The sequence below is a fragment of the Oryctolagus cuniculus genome, chromosome 17 (genome assembly GCF_964237555.1).
Source record: "Oryctolagus cuniculus chromosome 17, mOryCun1.1, whole genome shotgun sequence".
Classification (NCBI taxonomy): domain Eukaryota; kingdom Metazoa; phylum Chordata; class Mammalia; order Lagomorpha; family Leporidae; genus Oryctolagus; species Oryctolagus cuniculus.
The window spans coordinates 29,339,219-29,364,419 of record NC_091448.1 but is presented as its reverse complement, the minus strand read 5'-3'; the positions used below and the strand labels follow the sequence as shown (position 1 = coordinate 29,364,419).

The window sequence follows — 25,201 nt, the reverse complement described above, 5'->3', positions numbered from 1 at the left end:
ATAACAAAATCTAAAATGTACAACACTGGCCTACTGAAACTAACTCATCTTAGAGGCTGAAAAGATAATGATTTATGTTAAGAAAAAGCAAAACATATGATGAAATTCTGCCTGTAGTACCCGGGAAGGCAAGAGATGTTTTCCCTCTTAAAAAGATTGAAATTTGAAAAACCAAACCTTGGAAATATGAGTTGGTTAATGTTGGATGTCCATAGCAAGTGTTAAACAGAAGAGATAAACCTGGAGAGGATGGCCAGGGTACATGCAGAACAAAGGACAGACATTAGCAAAAAAAATTCGGGCCCCTGAACTATGAGAAAAATCAAATGTTTTGAGGCCTCACAGTGTGAAAATTGGGGTAAATACACCTTGTCGTAGGGAAAAGAACATACTCAGAGCATAGTCTGCTTACAAGGTGCAGTAAGCTCAAAGTGACTGCTGTTGCCCCGAGAGGGCAGGCTGTGGCAGGAAAGCAAACCTGGGAACTGTATCCTGAAAAGAACAGGAGGCATGGTTATTGGTAGACAAAAATCACTGAGTAAAGTAAATACGCCAGTCACTAAGATTTTGAAAGAGACAGTTGATCCTGAAAAAATTCATTCTTAGGAAAAGGGAACTGATTCGGAAGGTTTTGATCACTGAAACAGCTGTAGCTGAACATTGATATCATTGTAGCAATTTTATCCTAATTGCTACATTCCATGGCAGTGAAGAGGGCAGATTTCAGGGCATAAGTAGGAGGTATTGGTATTACACTGATAACAGAATAGTTATTAATCTGAAAGGTGAAGAACCATGAAAAACGAGCACATCACCTACTTCCTCAAGACTACCTGTCGTCAGTTGGTTACCTGTCATTTAAATCTCAGCCCATCCCTTTTGTTTTCTGAAAAACAGATGCATGGTAGAACAGAAAAAGAATGGAAGCATGGTTATTAATCATGTGCTGTAAGTTAGCCACACAGCCATTCAGTGGCTTCCACAAGTGAAGCCACTAGAGTTTAAGTTCAACCATTCATAGCTCATCTCTGAATACCCACAGGGAGGTGGGAAGAGTTGGAAGCAACAACTAGAGTGAAATTCCAAGTGGAATGACAAAGAGGATTCAAATGATTTACAGACTTATTTTCATTCTCTTTATGTAATTATGCCAATTGGATAAAAGACGAAAGCCTCACTGACATTATTGCTTAGGGAGCCTTTCTGAGATGTTAGTTTGTTAGAACTGATATTTTCTTAACAGGAAAAAAAAAATCCATCAGAGTCAAAAAGTTAAGGGAAAGGTGGCAGCTTTTTAAAAATTGATCTTTGCATTATTTCATAAGGACATGATTTTTTTTCCTCTCTTCAAATTGGGAAGAATTTAACACCCTGTTTTTAGGTAATGTACCTCATATCTTGAAGCTACCAGTGACATAGGACTCATAATTACATATCATCATACATCTTGTACAGCAGTCAGAATAGCACTGCCTCAGCAGATGTTCCCACCCCAAACTGTTCTTTGCACCCTTAGAAACCACTGCCAGACTCTCAAAGCTGTCATGTGTCTCAAGTCGCTAGCTAGACTATTAAGACTATCAGCCACTGCTCATAAAACTCTCATAGAACCAAAGCTTGCACACATGGGATTTCTTCCAGGGGTGAGTGAAGCTACACTTTCCTCTCTTTGAGACAAGTGAAGCCAAGCTGGATAGCATTAGATCTAAGATGCTTCAGGATTTCCCTGAACTCACCACTGAATTTCAAAGGAATCCCAGTCCGTCCCAAAGTAATTGGAGCTGGATATCAGTTACCCTGATAAGATTTGGCAAAGCTATCCCTTCACCAAGCGGAGAAATTCTTAAGCCTGCCTTGATGGCCTCCATGTTAGAGAAATAACAATCTTTTGTAACATGCTTAAGTGACCATCTATGCTAATAATACGTGAACAATAGCTCCGTTTTAAAGATGAGGATTTGAGACTCAGAGAGATTAAATAATTACTCTGAAATCATTTAGTCATAGGTGCCAGAGCTGGGATTTAATGGCACTTCTTTTGGGCCCAGAGGGTCTTCCCTGTTAAAATGTGGAGGCTTGTCCCCTGAGACACACAGGTGTCCATGCTTGCTGACTTTGAAATTGTATGCACAATGTGTGCGTGCGTGCATGTGGTTTTTTTTAACTGCTGAGAGGAGTTAATCTTTGATAGTAGATTCTTTGAGAGATCTCTCAGTTCAAAAATGTAACTGCTACACTGTTTCAATGAGGGTGATTTCTTTCTTCTCCCTTCCTTTTTCATGCTATTGTTTTGTGCTCTTATGGGATTTCTTGCTATGTCCTTTCACAGTGACTTCTACAAACTCATATGTCCAACAGACAGTTATATTCTCATTCCCGGTAGACTAGCAGAGTTTGCCCTATAAAATCATGCCAGTTTCTTCTTTCCTCTTTCCCTTTTTTTATTTATTGCTCTCCCATGTTATGAAAAAAATGATACTCTGACAATTGATGCTTTCTCATATACCATGATTTTGAACTCTCAAGAGCAATTAATGAAACACTGTTTATACTTTTTAAAACAGCAGCATTTTATTTTTAAGTTTATTTTGAAGTAGTCATGATGTAAAAAAATACTATAAAGTCTGTGTTTTGAGAAGCGTTGCTCCAATTCTGTACATATTCATTTCACCCTAACTTGTTCTTTGTTCCCCAGAGTAATCATTTTGGTAGTTACTGTAAACATGTTCAGTTTTTCTTTGTGTACATAGGAAGCAGAAAATGGATTTTAGTTTTCATCCCCAATTTACACAAAAGTAGAAAACTACATAATGTTATTTTAAATAATTATTAAAATCATCCTTATTCTTATTTTTCTTGCATCTCCCTGGCTCTGTCTGAGTTTCTCCATTACATTTTATCTTAACCTTGCCTTGTCTGACAGAGTTTAAGATTATTTAATACATTATTATTTAATATATTTATATATATATATATATATATATATATATATATATATATATATATGGGTGGTGGTGCCCCCACCACCACCTGCATCGCTGTGCCTGCCCAGGATAACCACCTCTGCCCCCTGCCCTGCATCTGCGCTACTTACTGCTTGTGTCGCTGCCACCTCGGGCTGGCTGTATGATTAGGCCCCACCTGTCAATGAGTGAACACATTCCTCAGTTCTGTGATGCTCTTGGTCACACTTGTGTGGAGCTCCTGAAGGGCGGTGGAAATGACTGCAGGCACAGCACGACCTCCATGCAGGCAAGTGAACTGTAGACATTGGTTACTACTCCACCAACATGCCCCCACAAAGGTGGTTAACCTGGACACAGAAGTGTTAAAATGAAATCCACAGAGCATTTTACAGGAGTTCTGACCTGGGGGTGGTAAACCTCAGTGCACTTCCTTTCTGTAGCCTCAATATCACTGTATTGAAGAATTCCTGCTGCGTGTTAGGAAGTTTATTTCATTTCCCATTACTCCCAACTGCATACTTAGAGCACTGAGAATCACCAGTGGAGGATAGCAAAGTAGATTTCAGTTTCTTTGTGTAATTTCTGTATTCAATTTTTAAAAATTCTTTCGAAATCTTATTAAGTGTTTTTTGTTTAAGTAAATTAATAGGGTTTGAATGAATGGCCCAGCTCCTATGGAAACCTTGTACAGGAACACTAAATTTCTTATTAATCCAACCAATGCAACATTAAACAGATTTACTGAGGAACTTAAGAAATATGGAGTTCCCACGAGAGTAAGAGTATTTGAGGAAATTTAGGGACATTACGCTTGAGGAGAAATAAGGTAGCCGTATTCTCGATTGGCCTTTTGATAATGGTGCACCACCTTCCAACCAGATTGTTGGTGACTTGTTAAGTCATGTAAAGATTAAGTTTTGTGAAGAACCTGGTTGTTGTTTGGCTGTCCGTTGTGTTGCAGGCCTAGGGAGAGCTCCAGTGCTTGCCGCCTTTGCATTCGTTGAAGGTGGAATGAAATAAGAAGATGCAGTACAATTCATAAGACAAAAGCGGCATGGAGTTTTAACAGCAATGACTTTTGTATTTGGAAAAATATCATCCTAAGATGCAGCTGTGCTTCAAAGACTCCAATGGGGATAGAAACAATACTGGGGTCCCTAATGCTGTTGCCTTGGAAGTAGAACTGGAGATAGGATCTAATTTTTCATACAGATTAGCCAACATGTTAACTTGGTTAATAAGTTTGGTGAAGCTTCCAAAGGGTTTTGAAAGCAGTTTTACCAGGCCACGAGTCCGACAGAATTGCAACCTCTATCTGTGGGTTATAACCAACCCATTTGGACATTTAGCAGAAGATTTTGCTGTTTAGTATATAAAATGTGCTTATAATTTGTAGCAATTGACCTTTCCTGAAATTGTGCAGTATTGAATTAGATCTTAAATCTATAGCCATGCCAGAATCTTATCAATATATAAGAAATTTAGAGAGATTAGGTACCAAAATACCCAGCATAATACTTATATTCTTTTAGTATCATACAGAATTAAAATTCCAGGAACTATGAACACTCTAGACCTTATGTGGTTTATTCTTTCAGTCATTTCAAACATTTAAATTAGGGACTATATGGTTATTTGCCTGCTCACTTTATGTTTATATCTCCCACATTCATAGCAGTATACATCAGATTTGCTTAGCCATTGAATATTTTTAACCAAGTCTTATGATCATTTAATGTTTCTATAAATCTTTTGCTGTTAGTATTAAACCTCCATTTTGAAAATCTACATTATATAGAAGCACATGTCTTTAACATCTTCAGACAAAAAAAAAGCCTTACAGTTAATTTAATGTTTGTACTCAGAGGTACAACTTAACAGGGAGGGCCTGAGAAAAGAATGGGAGGGGGATATTAAATATTTTTAATAAAATATTGCCTTTGTCTTGTGCAGAACATGTAGAATATGCTCTTTAATTTAGTAAATATTTTAAGAGATAGAGATGCTTAAAATTCTTATTCATAAAATTCCTGAAATTGTAATTTTTCCATATTTATCAAAAGTTGTTTACCAACTTATTTTTTTAAATATTTATCTATTCGAAAGTCAGAGTTACACAGAGAGAGGAGAGCAGAGAGAGAGAGAGAGGTCTTCTATCTGATGGTTCACTCCCCAATTGGCCGCAATGGCTGGAACTGTGCTGATCCGAAGCCAGGAGCCAGGAGCTTCCTCTGGGTCTCCCATGTGGGTGCAGGGGCCCAAGGACTTGGGCCATCTTCCACTGCTCTCCCAGGCCATAGCAGAGAGCTGGATCATCAGATGGGACTAGAACTGGTACCCTTATAGGATGCTGGTGCTTCAGGCCAGGGCATTAACCCACTGTGCCACAGCACCGGCCCCTACCAACTTATTTTTGTTTGAAGTGTGATTTTTTTTCCTTCTCAACCTCTTCAAAAAAAAACTGGGTTTCTGCTAATGAATTGAGCAGACATCTGCTATTTTATATGCCTTTTGAGCTGTGTTACAATATTTGAATACTTGATAATTTGTTTTGTTATCTAATTGATAAAATGATGATATGTGTTAATGTTAGTTCAACCATATATTTATACTGTCTGGGAATGTGTTTTAGTTCTATGGCAGAAATAATTTTTCAGCTTTCACCAACTTGTAAAAGCTTAGTGTGAGACCTTAAACAGCATATTTATGTTTATACATATTTATGGCAGACATTTGGCCTATCAGTTATGAGACCACTTGGGACATCCACATCCCTTATCAGAGTACCTGGATTTAACACCTGGCATGTGCTCATGACTCCAGCTAATACAGACAGGCAGCAAGTGTTGGATCAAGTAGTTGGGTCCCTATCACCCACATGAGAGATTCAGATTGGGTTCTGGGATCCTGGCTTCAGCCTGGCCCAGCCTTGGCTGTTGTGAATATTTTGAGGTTGAATAAGTGGATGGAAGTGTGCTGTGTGTGTGTGTGTGTGTGTGTCTACTTGTCTGTCTCTCAAATAAAAAAGATAAGGAAAAAATTTCAGCTTTAAAATTCCCCTGGGAGTCAACAGAATAAAGATCTTACATGCCTTTCCTTGGATATGAGGAATAAATAATGGTATAATAAACTTCAGAGATTCTCAGTTCTTTAATAAATTTAATTTATATTAGGAATCAATAAAGGAAAATAGCATGTACAGCATTTCCTCCAAGTAACTTGGAACCCTGATTAATGGTTCCAAGAACTCATGTTTCTTTAAATATAGTGTAGGTAAGAATGGGTACTCTCAGGGTTGGCCTGGTGGTGTAGCAGGTTAAGCCTCCGCTTGCAATGTCAGCACCGCTAGAGTCCTGGCAGCCCTACTTCTGGTCCAGCTCCTTGATAATGTGCCTGGGAAGGCAGCAGATGATGGCCCAAGTATTTGAGCCCCTGTGACTCATGTGGGAGACTTGGATGGAGTTCTAGGCTCCTGGCTTTGGCCTTGCCCAGTCCCAGGCATTATGGCCATTTGAGGAGTGAACCACTGGATGAAAGATCTCTCTTTCTCCCTCTATGTAATTCTGCCTTTCAAATAAATAATTAAGTCTTTAAAATACATAAGTAAACCTTAAAGGATGTGTAGTCTCCAGATAACCAGCAGTAAGACTACTTGGAGTTCTCCACTTCTTGTCAATATTTCAGAATTTGTAGAATAAGCTCTAGCATCACCATATGTTGACTTCAGTTGTTGATTGAAATCTAGGAAGAAACAATCTCAGGTGAGTGTCCCTTCCTCAATACATTTTCTGGGAAAATCTATATTTAGTAAATCCAATTTATCATATTAATAAGAGATGATCACAAATAGACTAATGCTCTATTATTAGCAGATTGCAATTTAGTTTGGAATCTCTGACTAGTAGAACACTATCATGGAGAAAATGACTGGCAAAACAACTCAACAGTCAGCAGCTGTTTGTCAAGGATCCCTGGTAGTGTGTCAGGATGGCCGAGTGGTCTAAGGCGCCAGACTCAAGATCTCTGGTATGAACGCTGCCCCAGAAGATTAGAAGAGTTTGTCTTATTTTTCAAAACACTTCGAAATTACTGGTGATGACAAAGCCACTGCAGTACTCTGATCAAGGAAGCCACTTTAGAAGACAGAAATGTCAGAACTGGAAACTAAGTTTCGTAAAGGATTTTTGTCTTTGTGTAGCATGTTGGGGGATTAATTTTTGTAGGTAAAAATGCTTTGCTGGAAAATTGATTTTTTTTTTAAAGTGAGGTAAATCCCTGTTGATTTTTAGAAAATCTGACATTTCCAAGTATAAATTTCAAATGAGTTATTCATATTTAAAAAAAAATAAAACACAGTGCCTCTGTAGGCAAGGATGAGATTTCAGATAAGTAATGCAAGGTCTATGTAAAATCTCACTTACAAACCTTCTCTTTTAGTAAGTAAAGTGACATTTCTTTAGCCCTCTCTAGAAATGAACCTACATTTAATCCCCTCCTAAGCCTACCGTGTTATTTGAAGATGACTTTTCTCTTATTGAAAAAGACTTCACGTGCCTTGTTTATATCTTTTGCTGCCTGGATGATGACTTTCCCATCTTATTCTGGACAGTGAGAATCTCTTTTTTTCAAGCTCTCCTTCGTAGCTATCTCCCCCATAAATCATTTCTTAATGTTCTCCAATTGAATATGATTTCTGGTGGCCGGTTTGTGACATAGTGGGTTAAACATCCCATGTGGGCACCGGTTCATGTTCTGGCAACTCCTCTTCTGATCTAGCTCCTTGCAAATGGCTTGGGAAAACAGAGGGTGGCCCAAATGGTTGAGGCCCTGCATACATGTGGGAGACCCAGATGAAGCTGCTGGCTTTGGGGTGGCCCAGCCCTGGCCACTGTGGCCATCTGGAAAGTGAATTAGTGGATGTAAAATCTCCCTCTCTGCCTCTCTTTCTCTGTCTGTGACTCTGACTTATAGATAGATAGAATGTAATTTCTAGTTCTTTTGAATTACCAGAAGAATTACTGTATTTACACATCTCTTAGGATTTGGAATATACTGAAATATATTCCATTTTCTGTCTGAGACTCTAAACTCCTTCCGTGCCAGTACAATTTTATATATAGCTTTACATTTAGCACAATAATTTACAGCTATAAAAAGCATACGAAGTGACTAGTGGAAGAGTTGATTTGGGTATCATTCAACACTGATATAGTCAAGAGAGGTAGATGCCTCTTGTTTGTACCACTCAGGAATACTACCATGATTGGTAATAAACTCAGGTGTTTCTTTACATGACTCACTTTTCACATTAAATATATATATACACATTTGACAAATATAAAATAAGAGGATTTGTGACTATTTCAATATATTTTAAAATAAGTAAAAATTTCTGAAATGAAACAAATACTTATGTGTCAGTAATATGAACAGCATTTGGGAAAATATTGACCTACCTGATCACCTGTTGTTGTTGAAATTTATTTTGGATGACAGAATATCAGATGATTGACACATTATAGTTGAATGCATGCCATATACCTAGCATTTTCTGTCTGAAGGACAGAATAGAAGCCGACAAATCTAGAAACACTTACTACAATGAACACTTGTAGACAAAGTTCTGAAATTTACACAAATCCAAAATCTGTGATTCAAAAAAATTAGCAAAATAAATTTAGCAAGTTTTCTTTTCAGAGATACTAGAAGATCTGAATATATTTTCTTATCTGTTAGCCTATTTTTCAAGTCCTTAACTTGCATCTGCAATGACATTATCTTTCTATAATCTGTTTTACTTGTTTTACATTTACAGATATCTGACGTGAATCGTGCATATTTTTCTCCTTTAAAAAAGCAGATTGACTTCTATTACAATGACTATGTAAAGTCATGTAGGGAGAAAACTGACATTACATGGAGAAGAATATTCTTTGGATAAACTTTATTGCTGTCCCTCATATATTGAAACTGGAAAGTTTTGGAACCAGGAGTGAATTTCTTTAACCTCATCCTTATGCAGAAACACTTTTGAAAATGTTAGTGATCTCACAGTGAGACACCTGACAGTATAAAACAATGCCCTCTTTATGGGATTGAAGCAAAGCTGAAAAAGTTATAGCCTCATCATTTTTGCACTGTGTATTTACAGATTAAGTGAATGTTAGATCTAGTAGCTGAATCAATTTTTACTGCAATTGCAGAGTAAGACATGTTGCTTATGTTTTCTACAGTGTCAAAAGTGGACATATATTTCATGTCTGCTATTTTGATAAAAATGTCAATTCTATTAGTATTTCAACATAAATATATCTTGAAGGAATTATATTCCTTGTTGATGAGATTCTGACAATGACTGATGCTTGATACTTCATAAATGCTTCAGGACTTTGATTGCCTTTGGAAGCAAAACTAAGTTCCAAGGAAGGATGTGCCATTCATGTGAAGCAGAGCTTGGAAACCTAATAGTAAAATTTAAATAAGAGGCAACGTGGCTTCAGTGTCACGACAGTTGGAACAGTGGTAATCATATTTTGCATCATATAAAAAATTTGATTTCACAAAATGCAGAGAACACTCTTAGTTTTATAATTATTATGCTTTATATGATTGAGTAGATAATTGCAATGCATGGCCCTTAGTACTTCATGTGGTGTGTGGAGCTATGACAAATTTGATGTAAAATTGATTTCAACTTCTCAGATTAAGACTCATTATTCTGTTCTAATATAATAATCGTTTTTGCTCACTTGGTTTTATCTCACGTTCTATGGAGTAGTTAGAATTGAGTATCATTAATCTGCTTGGTTAGGAGCATAACAAAAATGATTTAAATTTTAATTTTTATAAATTGAGATGATAACTTTATTACAGATGAGATGGTTTACTAAGGTCTCTCTGAGAATGATATTGCTGAATAAAGGGAGGAAACAAGCCAAGTGAAATTATTTTTTAAGAAATATTGCCACCAAAGTGAATGGAAAGTCAGACTAGAAGACAAGATATGTTTGGTATATACATGCACAGCAAAGACTCCAAGGAGCACAGTGAGTTTGGGGAAAGTGATCAAAGATCAGATCAGAGGTTGTGGTAACATATTTACATTTCACTGTGGAAATGTCTTAAGCAGACAGATGAATGTCTTAAGCAGACAGGTGATACTGTTCTAAAGATGGGATTGCATGGAATGAGCAGCAGTCACTTTGGGCACAGGGTGGGGGTCCAGGTTGAACATGTATATATTGAAAAACCAGCAGATGAAGCATTTGGTACAGTGATGAAGATGCTACTTGGGATACCCACATCCTGTGGTGGAGTGCCCCTGTTGGAGCTCTGATTCTCCTCCTAATTTAAGCTTTCTGTAAAGGTCCATCCTGGGAGGCAGAGGTGATAACTTCAATAGTTGAGTCCATACCATTCACATGGGAAAACCATATTGAGTTTCAGGCTGCTGGTTTTGAACAGTTGCAGTCCTGGCTGTTGCACATATTTGGGGGCTGAACCAGCAATGGAAGATATCTCTGTATTTCTGTCTCTTTCTGTATCTCTCTGCCTTTCAAAATACACTAAAAAAATAAGATTTTTTTTGAAAAAAGAACTGTCAGGGAATATACTATATATTTAGCTTTTTTTTTTAATTATTTATGTGTTTGTTGGTTTACTTGTTTAAAGGGCAAAGTTACAGAGAGAGGTCAAGACAGAGATTTTCCAAGCACTGGTTCACTCCCCAAATGGCCACAATGGCCAGTGCTGGGTCAGGCCGGAGCCAGGATCCAGGAGCTTCTTCTGAGTCTCCACATGGGTGACAGGGACTGAAGCACTTGAACCATTTGCTGGTGCCTTTTCAGGAGCATTAGGCTGAAACTGGATTGAAAATGGAACACTCAGGAAACAAACTCATACTTGTATGGGATGCTGGTATCACAGAGGGAGGGCGGATATAAAGGTGCAGGTACAGCTTGCTGTTGGTTTAGTGGGGCAAGAATAAAGTCATTTTTTAATTTCAGTTATTTATTCAAAGGTTTCAGCTGATGTTCATAGGAAAAAAGGGAGAGTGTTAGAGGCTTGAGGGTAGATGATGTGAAGTTGTAGTCTTACAGGATGAAAATGAGATTTCACTAAGATAATGTGGTAGAGCTGATCAATAATGTTGAGTCTATTTGAGATGTATGGTCATAAATTTAATGTGATATGTCAAAATAGCCCTATATGTTACTGTAGTCACATTTAGAATTCTAGATGGAGATATAGTGTGAATACGGACAATTGCATCAGATCAGGATAAACATTATAGTGGACAAGTACAATGGGAAGGTAGAGGGGCAAAGGAATTGAGAGTGCATGCAATGTACTGATTTTAGTTTTGAAATGTTGACAGTAAGCTGGGTAGAGGGGTGAGAAATTGTGGTAAAATTAGTACAACAGTAAATTGGATCCTTGAATTTGGGATGATTTGCATGTGAGAAAGGATGTAATGACCAGTAGTGAAACATCTAGTTATGATGGTGAGAAAAAGAGTTGTAACTGAAGAGGTTAAGGAGCTAAGAAGTCAAAGAGTTAAGTACTGAAGTCTGAAATCATAACAAGAGTAGTGTAGGTATATGGACAGTAAGCCATGTACTGATGCCTCAGTGGGCTGAGAGAGAGGTTGAAATACATCTGAATTAATAAAGAATGACTGGTTGCATCAGTGGGGAATACCTTATGGCAGGTTCATCTAAGAGGTATTGAGGTATGGGGAATCTACAGAATAGAGTGGTCTGGAAACATAAGCTAAGATCAACAGATGTCAACTCTTGCCTCTGGACCCTTTTAAGCAATAAAAATATGACAAAACCAAATAACCTCTTGTGATGCTTTTAAAAATAGCAGTGTCAGAAGGGGAAAATGCAAGGGGTTTTGCAGATAACAAATCGGGGTTTCTGGAAGGCATTATATTGCTCAGCTGAGGGAAGGCGGTCCCTGAATCAGACCATGTCTCTGCAAAGCCATATGGTGATGAAGGTTTGGGGGGAAGATGAACAGTCTCTAGTTGTGGCCAAGGTAAATAAGAATGTAAAGCTCCCCCAATGAGTTCTGCTGGACTCTGTCTACAGTGAATCATCACTTTCTTGGCATCAATCTGGCGGCCAATTTGTTGATGCCAGATGAAAACTGTTGGAAATAAAAGGGTCTGAGAAGACGGAATGGGGACCTTATCAGGAGCAGCAGTAGCTCAGAGGGACTCCTTTAAAGCTATTCCAAGCAATGGTGAGGCTTACGAGGGAATAACTACCACATATTTGCCTTTCCTTAAAATGTTCTGGGAGCATGATGCTGGAAGACAGAGGACAGACGAAGAGCAACGTTAGTAGGATCACTTGGAATCTCTGATGTAAATGTTGGTAAGCTTCATCTTAGAGGAAATCCAACAAGTAGAAGGTGAATGTTTCCCTATAGAATGTGTCTATGACTTCATTGCAAAATGTGCACTGTCTCCCCTTGGGCCCCTGTAAATCTACCTGCTCTTTCCCTACCCTGTTCTCTGCCCTTAGTAGCTGATTTGTGTGGACTTCATTCATTGTTTTCCACACACTGCTTGGGTTTAACCAGTAAGGGATTGGCAAGGGAGAGGAACATGAGGTTTCAACCCCTGGTTTCGGTTTCTCCCATTGTGTTCTATATGCTATGTTGTAGCCATTAATTGAAGACCCAGAAACTGCATTGTGATGCTCAACACACAGCTTGTGTACTTTGATTTTCTGTTAATTTTCCCTTCCTTTTGTTCCTGCAAATCCAGGGATAGCCTTCTTGTTCCACTATTTCTGGCAATGGGACGCAGTATCATATGTTGTGATTTCTGTCTATCCCAATCAAATCTTTGCAAATAGCTTTCTCAAATTGCCTACAATGACTGTGGTGTTTACTGCTAAATGGATGAAACATACCATCTTGATTTTTTTTGTTGTTGTTGCTTTAACAGAATATCCACCCATAGTTTCTAATAAGTAACTATTTAGTTATTCATGATTCTGAAAACTCAGAAGTCCAAGACCAAGGGACTGGCATCTGGCAGAAGTCTTTGTTCTGTGTCATCCTATGAAGATAGTTAAAAGTGTGCATGCATGAGAGGGAGGGAGAACAAGAGGGAAAGAGAGGGAAGGGGGCAGTTAAAGGGAGATGGAGAGAGAGAGAAGCAATAAGAGCAAGTCAATCTCAATATTGATAATTGAACTACTCCCACAGTAACACCACTAATCCATTCTTTTTTTTAAGAAGTATTTCATTTATTTGAAAGTCAGAATTACACACAGAGAGAAGGAGAGGCAGAGACAGAGAGAGAGGTCTGCCATTCCGCTGGTTCACTCTCCAAATGACCACAATCAGTTCAGCTAGGAGCCAAGAGTTTCTTCCAGGTCTCCCAGGCGGATGCAGGGGCCCAAAGACTTGGGCCATCTACTGCTTTCCCAGGCCATAACAGAAAGCTGGATTGGAAGAAGGGCAGCCAAGCCAGGACTTGAACCAGCACCCACATGGGATGCCGGGACTGGAGACTAGGCTTTAACTCACTGTGCCACAGTGCCGGCCCCACACCGATCCATTCTTGAGGGTGATGCTTACATTACACTGAATCAAAGCATTAGGTCCTGGCTACCAACATGGACATATTGGGTATCAGGTTTCCAAGATGTGAGCTTTGAAGCACCCACTGAAACCACATACCACAGCTAGTGGTATTAGGGATGACCCTTGGAAACAAGCCCTTTGCACTGTTCTGGGATTAGCTTGCTTATATATTTGAGAAATAGCTAACAATTTGCTATGGAGAAATGGGAATGAGTAATCTAACATGTGGCAGCAGGCATGGGACATGAAATGAGGTCAGATGGAAGACAGTGTTTGGAGAAAGAGGATTCTCCAGCCACAAGAGCAGTGATAGGTGGTGGCATTCATTTGCTTACTGGGCAGGCTACAGAGAACAGCTGACCTCTAACATATTGATAGTTTCTTATTAAATGGTCAATAAGGCTTGTTGAAATAATTACTAGGACACAGTTTTAATTATATAGCAATTATTATCACTGATTCTGAGATGTGTACATTGCTTTGGGTGAGTTAAATGTTTGGTGCTTAATTCTCTAAGTCTTCCTCTGTGTTTTGGAACCTCAGTTGATTCAATGCTGATATTAGGAGCTAAATTAAAGCAATATATTATTATATAAACAAAAATGATAACAATACTCCTGCAATACATTTATAAATGTGTCATTACTATGCTCTGGACAGCACTGAGCAACCCATAAAAATACTATTTTTGGTAGATACGGTACTGCAGGCTTTGTTGAAAAGAAGCAACTTATGCTTGCGTTATACAATTTCTCTGATTTCTCTGTCCACCTTTTTTCTGGTCTCAAAATGTAGAAAACTGAATTATAGTCTAGATACTTATTTACCTATGTAACTCTAGAATGAGTTAATTTTCTGTATCTAATTCACATCTTTCTCATTCAAAAAATCCTCAAATTCACAAAAATTGGGGTGTTGTACCACTTTCCAATGTCTTTGAAAGAATGAATAGGATAATGAGTGTGACTGGCACAGTGAGCAGACCATATCCAGGGTACAGTAACATGTCTACCTCCAATTCCCTCTGTGAGATGCACCCAAGTTTTAACATATCATTTACAATGTATGAATAGAAGAAAACAGAACACAGGTTGGTAATGATAAGTTGAGAGAGAAAAAAAACTGTGTGAAAATATCTAATATTCACAAAATTTTACAGGCTTTAATGAATACTTGTTTACTAGTGTAAATTACTGCTTTAGTCAGAATATTCTTCTGAAATAAACCAAAATGCCATTCTAGCCTTATTATGGATTGTATTATATCTCTTCCTTAAAAAATGTTTAAATTATCTTAGTACCTATGACTGTGGCCTTATTTGATGCACAGTTATTGCAGGTGTAGCTGGTTAAAATATGGTTATGTTGAGAAAAATGGACCCCTAATCCAAATGGTAGATATCCATAGAAGAGTTACATGAAGACAAACAAGGAAAAAACTGTGTGATGGCAAAATCAGATTCCAGAGATGTAGTTCCAAACCAAAGAACATCAAAGACTGCAAACCAGGAACAGCTAGGAATAGGCAGAGAAGGATTCCCCCTGCAGGAATCTGAATGAGTATGGCCCTACTGACACTTTCATTGCAGAATTTCAGCCTCCAGAACTGTGAAAGAATATCTGTTTTTTAAACTAACCAGTTTGTAATACTTTCTTATGGCGGTCCTAGGAAACTAACACAGACCTACAGTTTAGATAAAAATAGTAGAAATCAGTGGGAAATAACTTTGGGCAATCTGCTTGGCTGTTAGAAATCACTCAGGGAGGCCACTTCCAGAACATTTAATGACCTGGTGATTGAGACCATGAGATACTCCACACAGAACAGAGACCATAGAACTCCCATTACAGAGCGTGAGGAATTGGGTTACTCTTGGATAGTTTTCCTTTATTTACTGTAGATGTTTTTTACATTGTTTAACCAAATAGTTGTTTTTAGGCATTTTTCTTTCATTCTTTGCATGCCTGTTATCACTTGGAATAATTTAGGCAAATTCAAAATATTTAGTTGTTGGTTCCTAAAAATAATGGCTTAATGACATTCTCATCTTTGAACTTCAGAACTTCACATTGGATATAAATTAATGACTCTAAATATCAGAAAGAGCAGTAAATACACTGTTTATGGAAGTTGACTGTTATCTTAATAAAGATATGCTCTGACAGACCTATCTGTGTGGTTCTGCCCCAATACAGAAAAAGGATATAAGAAAGGATATGGGCATTATGTTTTTTCCAAAGTAAGTTAATTTTTAAAGTCAGAAAAACACGCGGTTCTATAAGCATGTTGTGTCAGAAACATGCTGAAGAGAAAATACCTGGAGCTAAATATTAAACTATCTTTCTAATTAGTGAAAGATATTTTGCAAATATCTAGGGGTCCTTCCTATAACACTTACGCTGCTACTAGGGTGGTTTTTCAATTCTTTTTGAACAATGGTCTCCAGGTAAATGCACGATGGGGAAGGTGTGTAATAATGTCAAAATGACTAAATTATTAAAGATTTAATACACTTCATAAAAAAGGCCCAGTAGGGTATTCCTGGAAAGATAATTTGGGAAGATAATCAGGCCATGTAGCCAGAGCAGCCAAGAAGGATATCTGATGTAAAATGAGAACCACAGGAATCTGAATTATTTAAGTGTAGTTACTTCATTTACAAATGGACTGAACAAAGTGTCTCATTAAATAAAAAATGTTTCCAAGAGAAAGATTAAATGTACACAATTCAGAATAAAAATAAAGTTTATAAATGCTAAATGTTCAGCTAAGACTAACTGTGAAATTAGTTTCTTCTGGCTAGTGAAGAACAAGCAGCCACTTTCCCTGTAGTTTACTTACCAAGTACAATCTCAGGGAATAATTTATTCCCATGAAACTTTTGAATGACTGTTTTGTTGTTGGGTTTACTTCACCAGAAAGGCACAATTCTAAATTCATATTTCTAATTCAATAGCAGCATGTGGTCTTCTATAAACGTGAACAATAAAGTAATCTATAACAATATTTTCCAGGGCAGTGCAGCCCAGAATGTGGGCTGCAGAGCAGACTGCTCTGCAAGTTATTATCAGAATGTAGGAAGTGCAACATTTACAAATGTACAATGTTACCTAGCAATTTAATATTCTTACCAAGGTAAGCCTGTGGCCTGGGGACTCCTCCTTGAGTAAGCTCTAGACCAGTCTCCATGTTGTTAAATTTGAGTGGGTTTTATCCAGCATCAGCTATGACTAATCATGGAGGCTTGGACCATGGATTGCTCTGCAATAGGAAAGAGAGAAAAACCTTGTCCTGTATCAAAGACAGCGTCAGAAACACTGGCATACAGGGAATAACAGAGTTTGGGGTCAAACAGACGTTGTTTGAAGGCTACCACGTTACTTTTCCCACATGATCTTGAGACTGTTGCTTACATTAAAAAAGTACAGTAATGGTAATTTTTATCTCAGAAATCCATTAAGGTTCGATGAGAATCACTATTGGAAAACCTTTGCTATAAATAACAATTATTCCTCATTAGTTGCTTTATTCTAAAAATTTCATTTCCTGTACTCTGTTTTCTATCAAGGAAGACATCGCTGCTCTACCCAGGATGGCCACATTTATTTTTTTAAGCAAACAGTATGAAATCTAATGAAAATTGTAAAGTGGAACGATCAGTGACTATAGATTAAAATCGTCTGCACAAAATAGAGAAAGCTCAATACACTATATGTGTTAGGAAAATGGTGCAGTCTTACCTATGGCGTGATCTACACCCTGATCTACATCCTAGGCCCTAGCCCCCGCTGCCATTGCTGAAAGTCAGGTAGCCACATGGCCCAATCACTGGTGTCAAGCTCCACCCCATCCTAATGGGATTCACTATTCCTACTTCCCTGCCCGCCCCCTGCAAAAGGGATATTAGACACGTGCTTTCTTTTTACACATGGCTCTCTTGCTCTCTCTTCTCTGCGCTCTACTCTGCTCTGCTCTCCTCTCCCCGTCTTGTCTCTCTTCTCTCTGTTCTCTCTCTTCTCTCCTCATTAGCTCCTCTCCTCTCCTCTCTCTCTCTCTCTCTCTCTTACACTCTCCTTCTCTCTTTTTCCTTCCTCACCCTTTCCCTCTGGTCTGCTGGGTTTTCCGCAATAAACCTTTTCCCTTACTCCGGTGTTTTGTGTGTTTTGTGATGGCCTAACAATATGTGTACAAAGTTTTAACATTTAAATCATATTTTTGCAGGGTCTAATAAATGCAGTGTCAACCAGATATTTTTAATTACTTCCTAATGTGTCAGCAAGCTTCATTATTCTCTCCAGTAAAGCTCTAAGTATTATTAAGGGCATAATGTTCGACCTTGGGTTTAAGTCCACTACTTATTTCACATGAAAACCTGGATACAATTCAAATCTACCCAGAATAATTAAAGCCTAACAGGATTGCCCACATTTTCTATATATTTCAAGGCATCTCTGAATATATACCCACTGTTCACATGTTCAACTGTGTATTCCGTGCTGCTCCTTACTTGTACTGTGGATACAAATCTCAGTTGCCTATAGTCATTAAGTAAGGTGACATACGATGTCCATTTAACCTCACTTAAGAATTGCAAAGTATGAGGGAATGTCAAAAAATTTCATGGAAAATGGAATTAAAAAATAAATTTTTTTGGTTGTAAAAATTATTTTGAGACTGGCGCTGCAGCTCACTTGGCTAATCCTCCTCCTGCGGTGCCGGCACCCCGGGTTCTAGTCCCAGACGGAGCGCCAGATTCTTTCCCGGTTGATCCTCTTCCAGTCCAGTTCTCTTCTGTGGCCTGGGGATGCAATGGAGGATGGCCCAAGTCCTTGGGCCCTGCATCTGCATGGGAGACCAGGAGGAAGCACCTGGCTCCTGGCTTCGGATTGGTGCAGCGCACTGGCCGTGGCAGCCATTTTGGGGGGTGAACCAACGGAAGGAAGACCTGTCTCTCGGTCTCTCTCTCTCTCTCACTGTCTAACTCTGCCTGTCAAAAAAAAAAATTATTTTGAAAGCTATCCAACCATGATGTCTTCAGAAAGTTCATGAAAATGAATTATCATATAGAGAAAACTATCCATGAAATTCAAAATCATTTTGCACCAAAGGAAACTGAATTTTTAGTTTCATTTCCAGTGAACTTTTTAAAACACCTGTTAAAAGTAAAACAAAACAACAAATTAGAAAATACAATCACCTGAAGGCTGAGAAAGCAAATAAAAGGCAAGGTTTTATTAGTATTTATTTATTTATTTATTTGACAGGTAGAGATATAGATAGAAAGAGAGGAAGGTCTATCTTGACCAATATCTACCAAGTTTAAAAATATGCATGCCCATTGATACAGAAATTTTGCTGTTACAAATTTACTATAAAATTTGAACAAGCTTGGAAAAATATGTATTTGAGGATGTTCATGGCATGACTGCTTATATTATGAGAAAAAAAATTGATCTATTCATTAAGATCAGACTACAGACACATTATAGTATATCATAAAAAATGTTTGAGTAGTGTAAGCCATTCCTTTCCAGTAAAATAATCATGTGTGTTTTTTATTTGACAATTAGCCAGTGAGAGAGAGACAGAAAGGTCTTCCTTCTGTTGGTTCAGCCCCCAAATGGCCAATATGGCCGGAGCTACACTGATCTGAAGCCAGGAGTCAGGTGCTTCCCCCTGTTCTCTCATGTGGGTGCAGGGGCCCAAACACTTGGGCCATCCTCCACTGCCTTCCCAGGGCCACAGCAGAGAGCTGGAGTAGAAGAGGAGCAACTGGGACTAGAACCTGGTGCCAATATTGGATGTTGGCGCCACAGGCGTAGGATTAACCAAGTGAGCCACGGCACTGGCCCCTGCATGTGTTTCTTATATCTGAACTATTGTCCATTTGAATTCCATAAGAAAGAAGATGGCACATTCAATAGGATAATTTGAGAGGTGCTTATGAAATAATTTAAAAAATTAATGGCATACGATATTTGTACATATTTATAAGGAACTTAAACCAACCAACTGTAAAAAGTAATAATCACATTAAAATGGTCAGATGATCTAAACAGCAGTTTCTGAATATAAGACATGGAAATGGCCAGCAAATATATGAAAAAATGATCGACATCACTAATTATCATGGAAATGCAAGTCAACACCAGCATCAAAGATCTCACCCCAGTTAAAATGGCTATTATCAAAAAGACAAAGTTATAAATGTTGATAAGAACGTGTAGAAAAAGGGACTGTTATGCTCTGTCAGTAGTTGTCAGGAATGACAATTAGCAGAACCACTTTTCAAGAATGAAAGGTTATGGGGAAACAAGGAATAGTACACATCATGGGATTGTTTTTGTGGAGCCCTTACAACCCAAAGGCCTCATGGGAGGCAGCAGGTAGTAGTTAACAGGATCTAGAATTAAGTAAGAGATTTACAGAGATGTCTGTCTTGGGAGAGGATTTTCAGAGGAGCAAAACCTGCCAGCCTCAATCAAGGCAACAGGGAGGGAACTAGAGGACAGAGCTTTGGCCTTTGCTCTCATCCCTTGTTCTAACCTTGTTGAAGCTTCCAATTATTCTAGTCCGGTTGGAATTTTAAGCCAATGAGACCTATACAGAACAGTGTTTAAGAGCAGAATAAGGCTATGGAGAGACACAAAGAAGATATTCAGTATAGCATATGTACACACTCGTGTGTACACACATCCACACACACACGAGAGAGGGAAATATTTCCCTGTCTTCATATTTATAAAAATATTGATACCTAGTAAAGTGAGATTTGAAATAATTTTGTATTTTTTCAGAGTAGGTATTTATTGCCACAATATAGTTCTTTAAATTTAGAAATAGAAATAAAAATCTTTTCATTGTGAAAACAAAAAAGTAAGATTGTTGGTAGTACACAAAAAAAGATAGACGAAAGAAGACATAATCCAAAGCTGGGAATAGGTTTTCCTCAGCTCCTTTAAACCAACTTGACTGTCAGTAGCTCATGCAGTCTCTAGCACTTTTTAGCAATAGAAACCAAACAAAGGAAAAGCTTAGAGTTAAGAAGTACATTGTGAGAAACCTTCCCAAATGCTGCAGAAGCAGAGAGGATGAGAATTAAAGACTCAAAAGCTATTTCCACTTAACCTCAAGTCGTGAGTCAGAATACAGAGTACATCAGAACTGTGTTTTCTTCAAATAAACAGAGATGATTCACTACCACGATTTATAGAAAGGTCATGAATCCTAGGACAGAACAGAGCTAGAGATCAGGTCAAAGAAAACTACATTGGTATTAGCAATACTTAATATGAATTGCAGTTAAATAAAGTCTGGTATGAATTTCTGATTTGTTTTCCAGGTAAATCTTTTTTGTTTGTATATATAGCAATGGTAGAGCAGAGCTGTGGAGTGGTTAAATTGCAGTTCAAATATCTACTGACATCATGACATTGTAAGTCCCTCACATATCTATAGTAGATACCAGCATGAGAAACAGAATGAAGTAAGCCCAATGAGGAAGAATGGAAATTTTGCAAGAGTTGTCAGCTGTCTGATTTTTTTTGATGTGCCATAGGTGAATTGTTAATGTGGTTTTGTTCACCATAATTTTAAGACTATCTTATTGTACCTGTGACTTTGCCCTTGTATCTCACCAGCAATAGTAGGAACTTGTAGGTCTTGGAGTCTCTTTTCTAATTGCATATTCATTTTTAATCAGCATTACAAAAAGAGATAGTAGGGTGGTACCCAATTTAATAGTGTGGGAAAGCTTTCTACAGAGTTGACACTAAGTTGAACTTAAAAAGAGTCTACAGGGTTGCCTAGTATGTGACCAGTAGACACTGCAAACAGCCTGTATGGGACTGAATCCCTGCTCTAAAGTATAAGGCTATGTGACTTTGAACTAGACATTTCACTTCTCTGTGTCACCATAAAATCAGATATGATATTTATTAAACAGGGCTGTGGAGAGGATTAATAGAGTTACTATACACCAAGTAATCAGATCAGTGACAGAATGAGGACCATCTGAGTAGAAAGCAGGAAGAATCATGAAGGGTATGGAAAACAATGCTTGAGCGTCCTGAGCAAAGAGACAACCCGGTGCGTTTGAAGAACCAAAAGGTTAGAGAAAGACCAGCTATCTAGATGGCAAGAAAGTTCAGTTCAGGGAAGCCCTTTTTCAACAAGGTAAGTGTTCTGAATGCAGCTCAAATGACAGAAGTAAGCCATTAAAAACTCATTATTGAGAAACTGAGGAAATCAGCATTGAACTTTGAAATGGTAAGTAATTTTCACCACAGCTAAAGAGATTATTGGGAGCAAGCAAGAGTGGATTTGAGGAGCCTTGTCAAGATGTTCTTATGATAACCCAGGCTCCCATGGGGAGAGGTCGCATAATGGGATGCTGGATGAAATGAGTGTGGTGAGGCACTTCTTCCTCTTGTTAGGTAGGAAGTTAGATATGAGTTTATGTGTGTGTGACAGGCCTAAAGAGAAGACCTCTATGTCCAGCATATGCATCCGCATCTCAAAGTCATCCCGATAATGTTTCAGGGGCATCCTGCCCTGCCCCCTTCTACCTGATAACCTGCCAGGTGGGGGTCCCTGCCCCTTCTGCCTGACAAATCTTCCACAATCTCCCAAATGCAGCCCAATATCTGCATTTCAAACACCCTGCTCCAGATCCCAATTCTCTAGGGGGTCTTGCTCACCCTTCCTCTAAACCCAAGGCATCTCCTGCTAGCCTCCCTCCTGTCTGATGCCTTCAGGGGAAAACTCGGATAGGAGCTTCTTAAAATTTACATCCATAAAATCCTTTGTTTCGGGAAGAGATGTGTGAAGACAAAGACCCATCTCCTTAACACACACACACACACACACACTCGCCTCAACTGGACAACTCGCTCAGCCCTCTGCCTCTATGCTGAGTCGCCCGCCTGGCCTGCCCAGGTATAATCTCTCCACTCAACCATGTAACCTTGCTCCTCCCCCTCCATCCAAGCAACTGCGCACTCTCTCTCAGGTCCTGTCTGCAGAGGTGCCCATCCGTTCTTACGGATGTCCTTTTCCCTAATAAACTTTGCTACTTTTACTTTCCACTACTCTGTCTCACGCCTGAATTCTTTCTTGCACAAAGACAGGAACCCTGCCATTCTCAGTAACACTCTGACCACCACAATGAAGCCAGGCTATTTCTTGAGATACTTCCTTTTAATTATTTAATTCAATTAAATCATTACATTATTATTCATAAATTCTACCATGTTATCTGTTTTCAGAGTCTGGTCAGAGGATCAGAGTTAAAGTACATTCAAGTGGTGGATTTAAATCTTAGAACAACCTTGTCTGAGTTGGCTGTTTCTCAAGCCTGGGTGTGGTTGCAGGTTTTCTACTCTTGTGTGAGTACATGTACTGAGTCAGGTTTCAACAATACAGATTTATGTGGGGTTATCAATCAATGAAAGTCAAAGAAAACCTCATTGGCACTGAATAACTAATAATGGATTTGATTATTCGTTAAAGGGAGAGCATTTCATTGCATTCTCATAATCTGAGATTATCTATATGCAGGGTGAAGTAAATAATAGGAGCCTTAATCATTCTTCTGATAATGGCACTAAAATAGTTCCTTGATCATGGTTAGGATATGCTGAAAGGTCAAGTGTTACTTGGGAACTAGCTGCAGGGCCTCTTCACAGCAGGGATACTATCCCTGCTGACTTGAATATCCAGTCACCAATCTATTCTTTTTACTAAAAGTGATTTCCCATTTTATTGGAAGGCAGAGAGACAGAGGCAGAGGCCTTTCATTTTATAATCAGTTTACATATTTTCTGTTCTTACCTTGATCACCCCATGTATCCATGTAAATTTCTTTGTAATAACATTCAATGATCATACAATTGAAACTCCATTTCTTCCCTTTTATCTTTCTGTGTTTCCCTCTTTCCCTCTTTGTCTCTCTCCCACTCATCAGTTTTCCCCAGGGACTGAAACACTTTCTTAGGCATTTAGAGCTTACTACCTTCTTCCAAATCTTTTGAAATCGCATGCCTGCCTGCTCATCTTTCTATACATGTATGCCTACAATCTGCTCCAATTACATGCTCTGTGCTCACTGTTGGCAGCCAGCACCCTTAGTTTCATGTTTTGAAAGAATGCTTGATGCTAACTACTTGCTTGCATTAACACTTGACCTGCTTCCACCCTGAAAAGTGATGTATCTATTGATGAAAGGCAGATCTCTAGAGCTAGAGAGAGTGGCTCTAACATCCAGTCCCACATTACTAATCTCTGTGTGCTGCTGGGTTTCAGGGTGACAATAATTTAGTTAAATGAATACATAAGAAAGATAGACTGTCCCTTAATCACAGAAGCACTGCAATAATAGCATTATTTTTGGTATGCCCTATGGCTATTGTTTGACACAGCAGGTGTACTTCCAACCAGCATATCTAAGTCTATATTTAATATAGGGGCTGGTGTTGAAAACAGCAGTTTAAGCTGCTGCTTGCAATACTAGCATCCCATATCCTAGTGCCTTTCTGAGTCCTGGTTTCTCTGCTTCTGATGCAGCTTCCTGCTAAAGCAACTCAGAATGTAGTAGAAGATGGATCAAGTATTTAAGCCTTTGCCACCCATGTGGGAGAACAAAATGGATTTCCTGGTTCCTGGCTTCGTCATAGTCCAGATCAGGCCCGCCACAGCCGGCACGCTGCGGCCAGCGCACCGCGCTGATCCAATGGCAGGAGTCAAGTACTTACCCTGGTCTCCCATGGGGTGCAGGGCCCAAGGACTTGGGCCATCCTCCACTGCACTCCCTGGCCACAGCAGAGAGCTGGCCTGGAAGAGGGGCAACCGGGACAGAATCTGGTGTGCCGGCGCCGCAAGGCGGATGATTAGCCTAGTGAGCCGCGGTGCCAGCCAATCTCTTGTTCTATGAAATAAATAATTAAAAATTACATAAATTCCAAATACTGCATGTATGCAATTTATCATTAATAGTTAATCAACTATTTTGTTGTTTATAATGGGCCCAGACCTTATAACAGATACTTTGTATACATTATTTAGCCAAAATTTATTTAATCATAGCTTTTAGTTTAAATGTATCATAGATTTTATTACTGTTTTCACTATGATTCTTTTAAGTATTTTCAGTTTGAGGTTAAGGATGCTTCCATTCTGCCTTGCCTCGGCAAATTTTGTTATCAAAACATTTCTGTAGAGTCAGCATATCTGAATTACTTTTCACTGTGTTCAGTGATCAAGAGCCTTTTAAGTGGAACAGTTGGCATAATCATTCTAGCAAAAAGCCCATTTCTGTGTAATAAGTGACTCTGAAACAGTTACAAGTCAAAGAGATCTACATGAAGGAAAAGACAATTTAATGCAGTTTTTTTCATATAATCAAATGGAAACTGTTCTATATTATTGTAGCCTGCCTTTCCTCAGGCTTCCTGAACTTCAGGCTAAAAAATATGGCCACTAAGGGAGACATTTTGCCTTCACATGCCCTTAAACATCAATTCTCTAAAAGGCTTCTCTATTTGCTCTTGTTCTTTAATCACTATTGGCAGCCCCATGAGAGTCATCTTTGCCAGACATTTTTGAGTACTCTGACACAGTAAGAGCAAGGGGAT

At 38.6% G+C, this 25,201-nt stretch overlaps 1 pseudogene; it reads left to right on the top strand.

Annotated features, from left to right (window-relative positions):
• The first annotated feature begins 3,622 nt into the window (after positions 1–3,622).
• On the top strand, positions 3,623–4,335 carry LOC100344507 (protein tyrosine phosphatase type IVA 1 pseudogene; annotated as a pseudogene).
• The last annotated feature ends 20,866 nt before the right edge of the window (positions 4,336–25,201 follow it).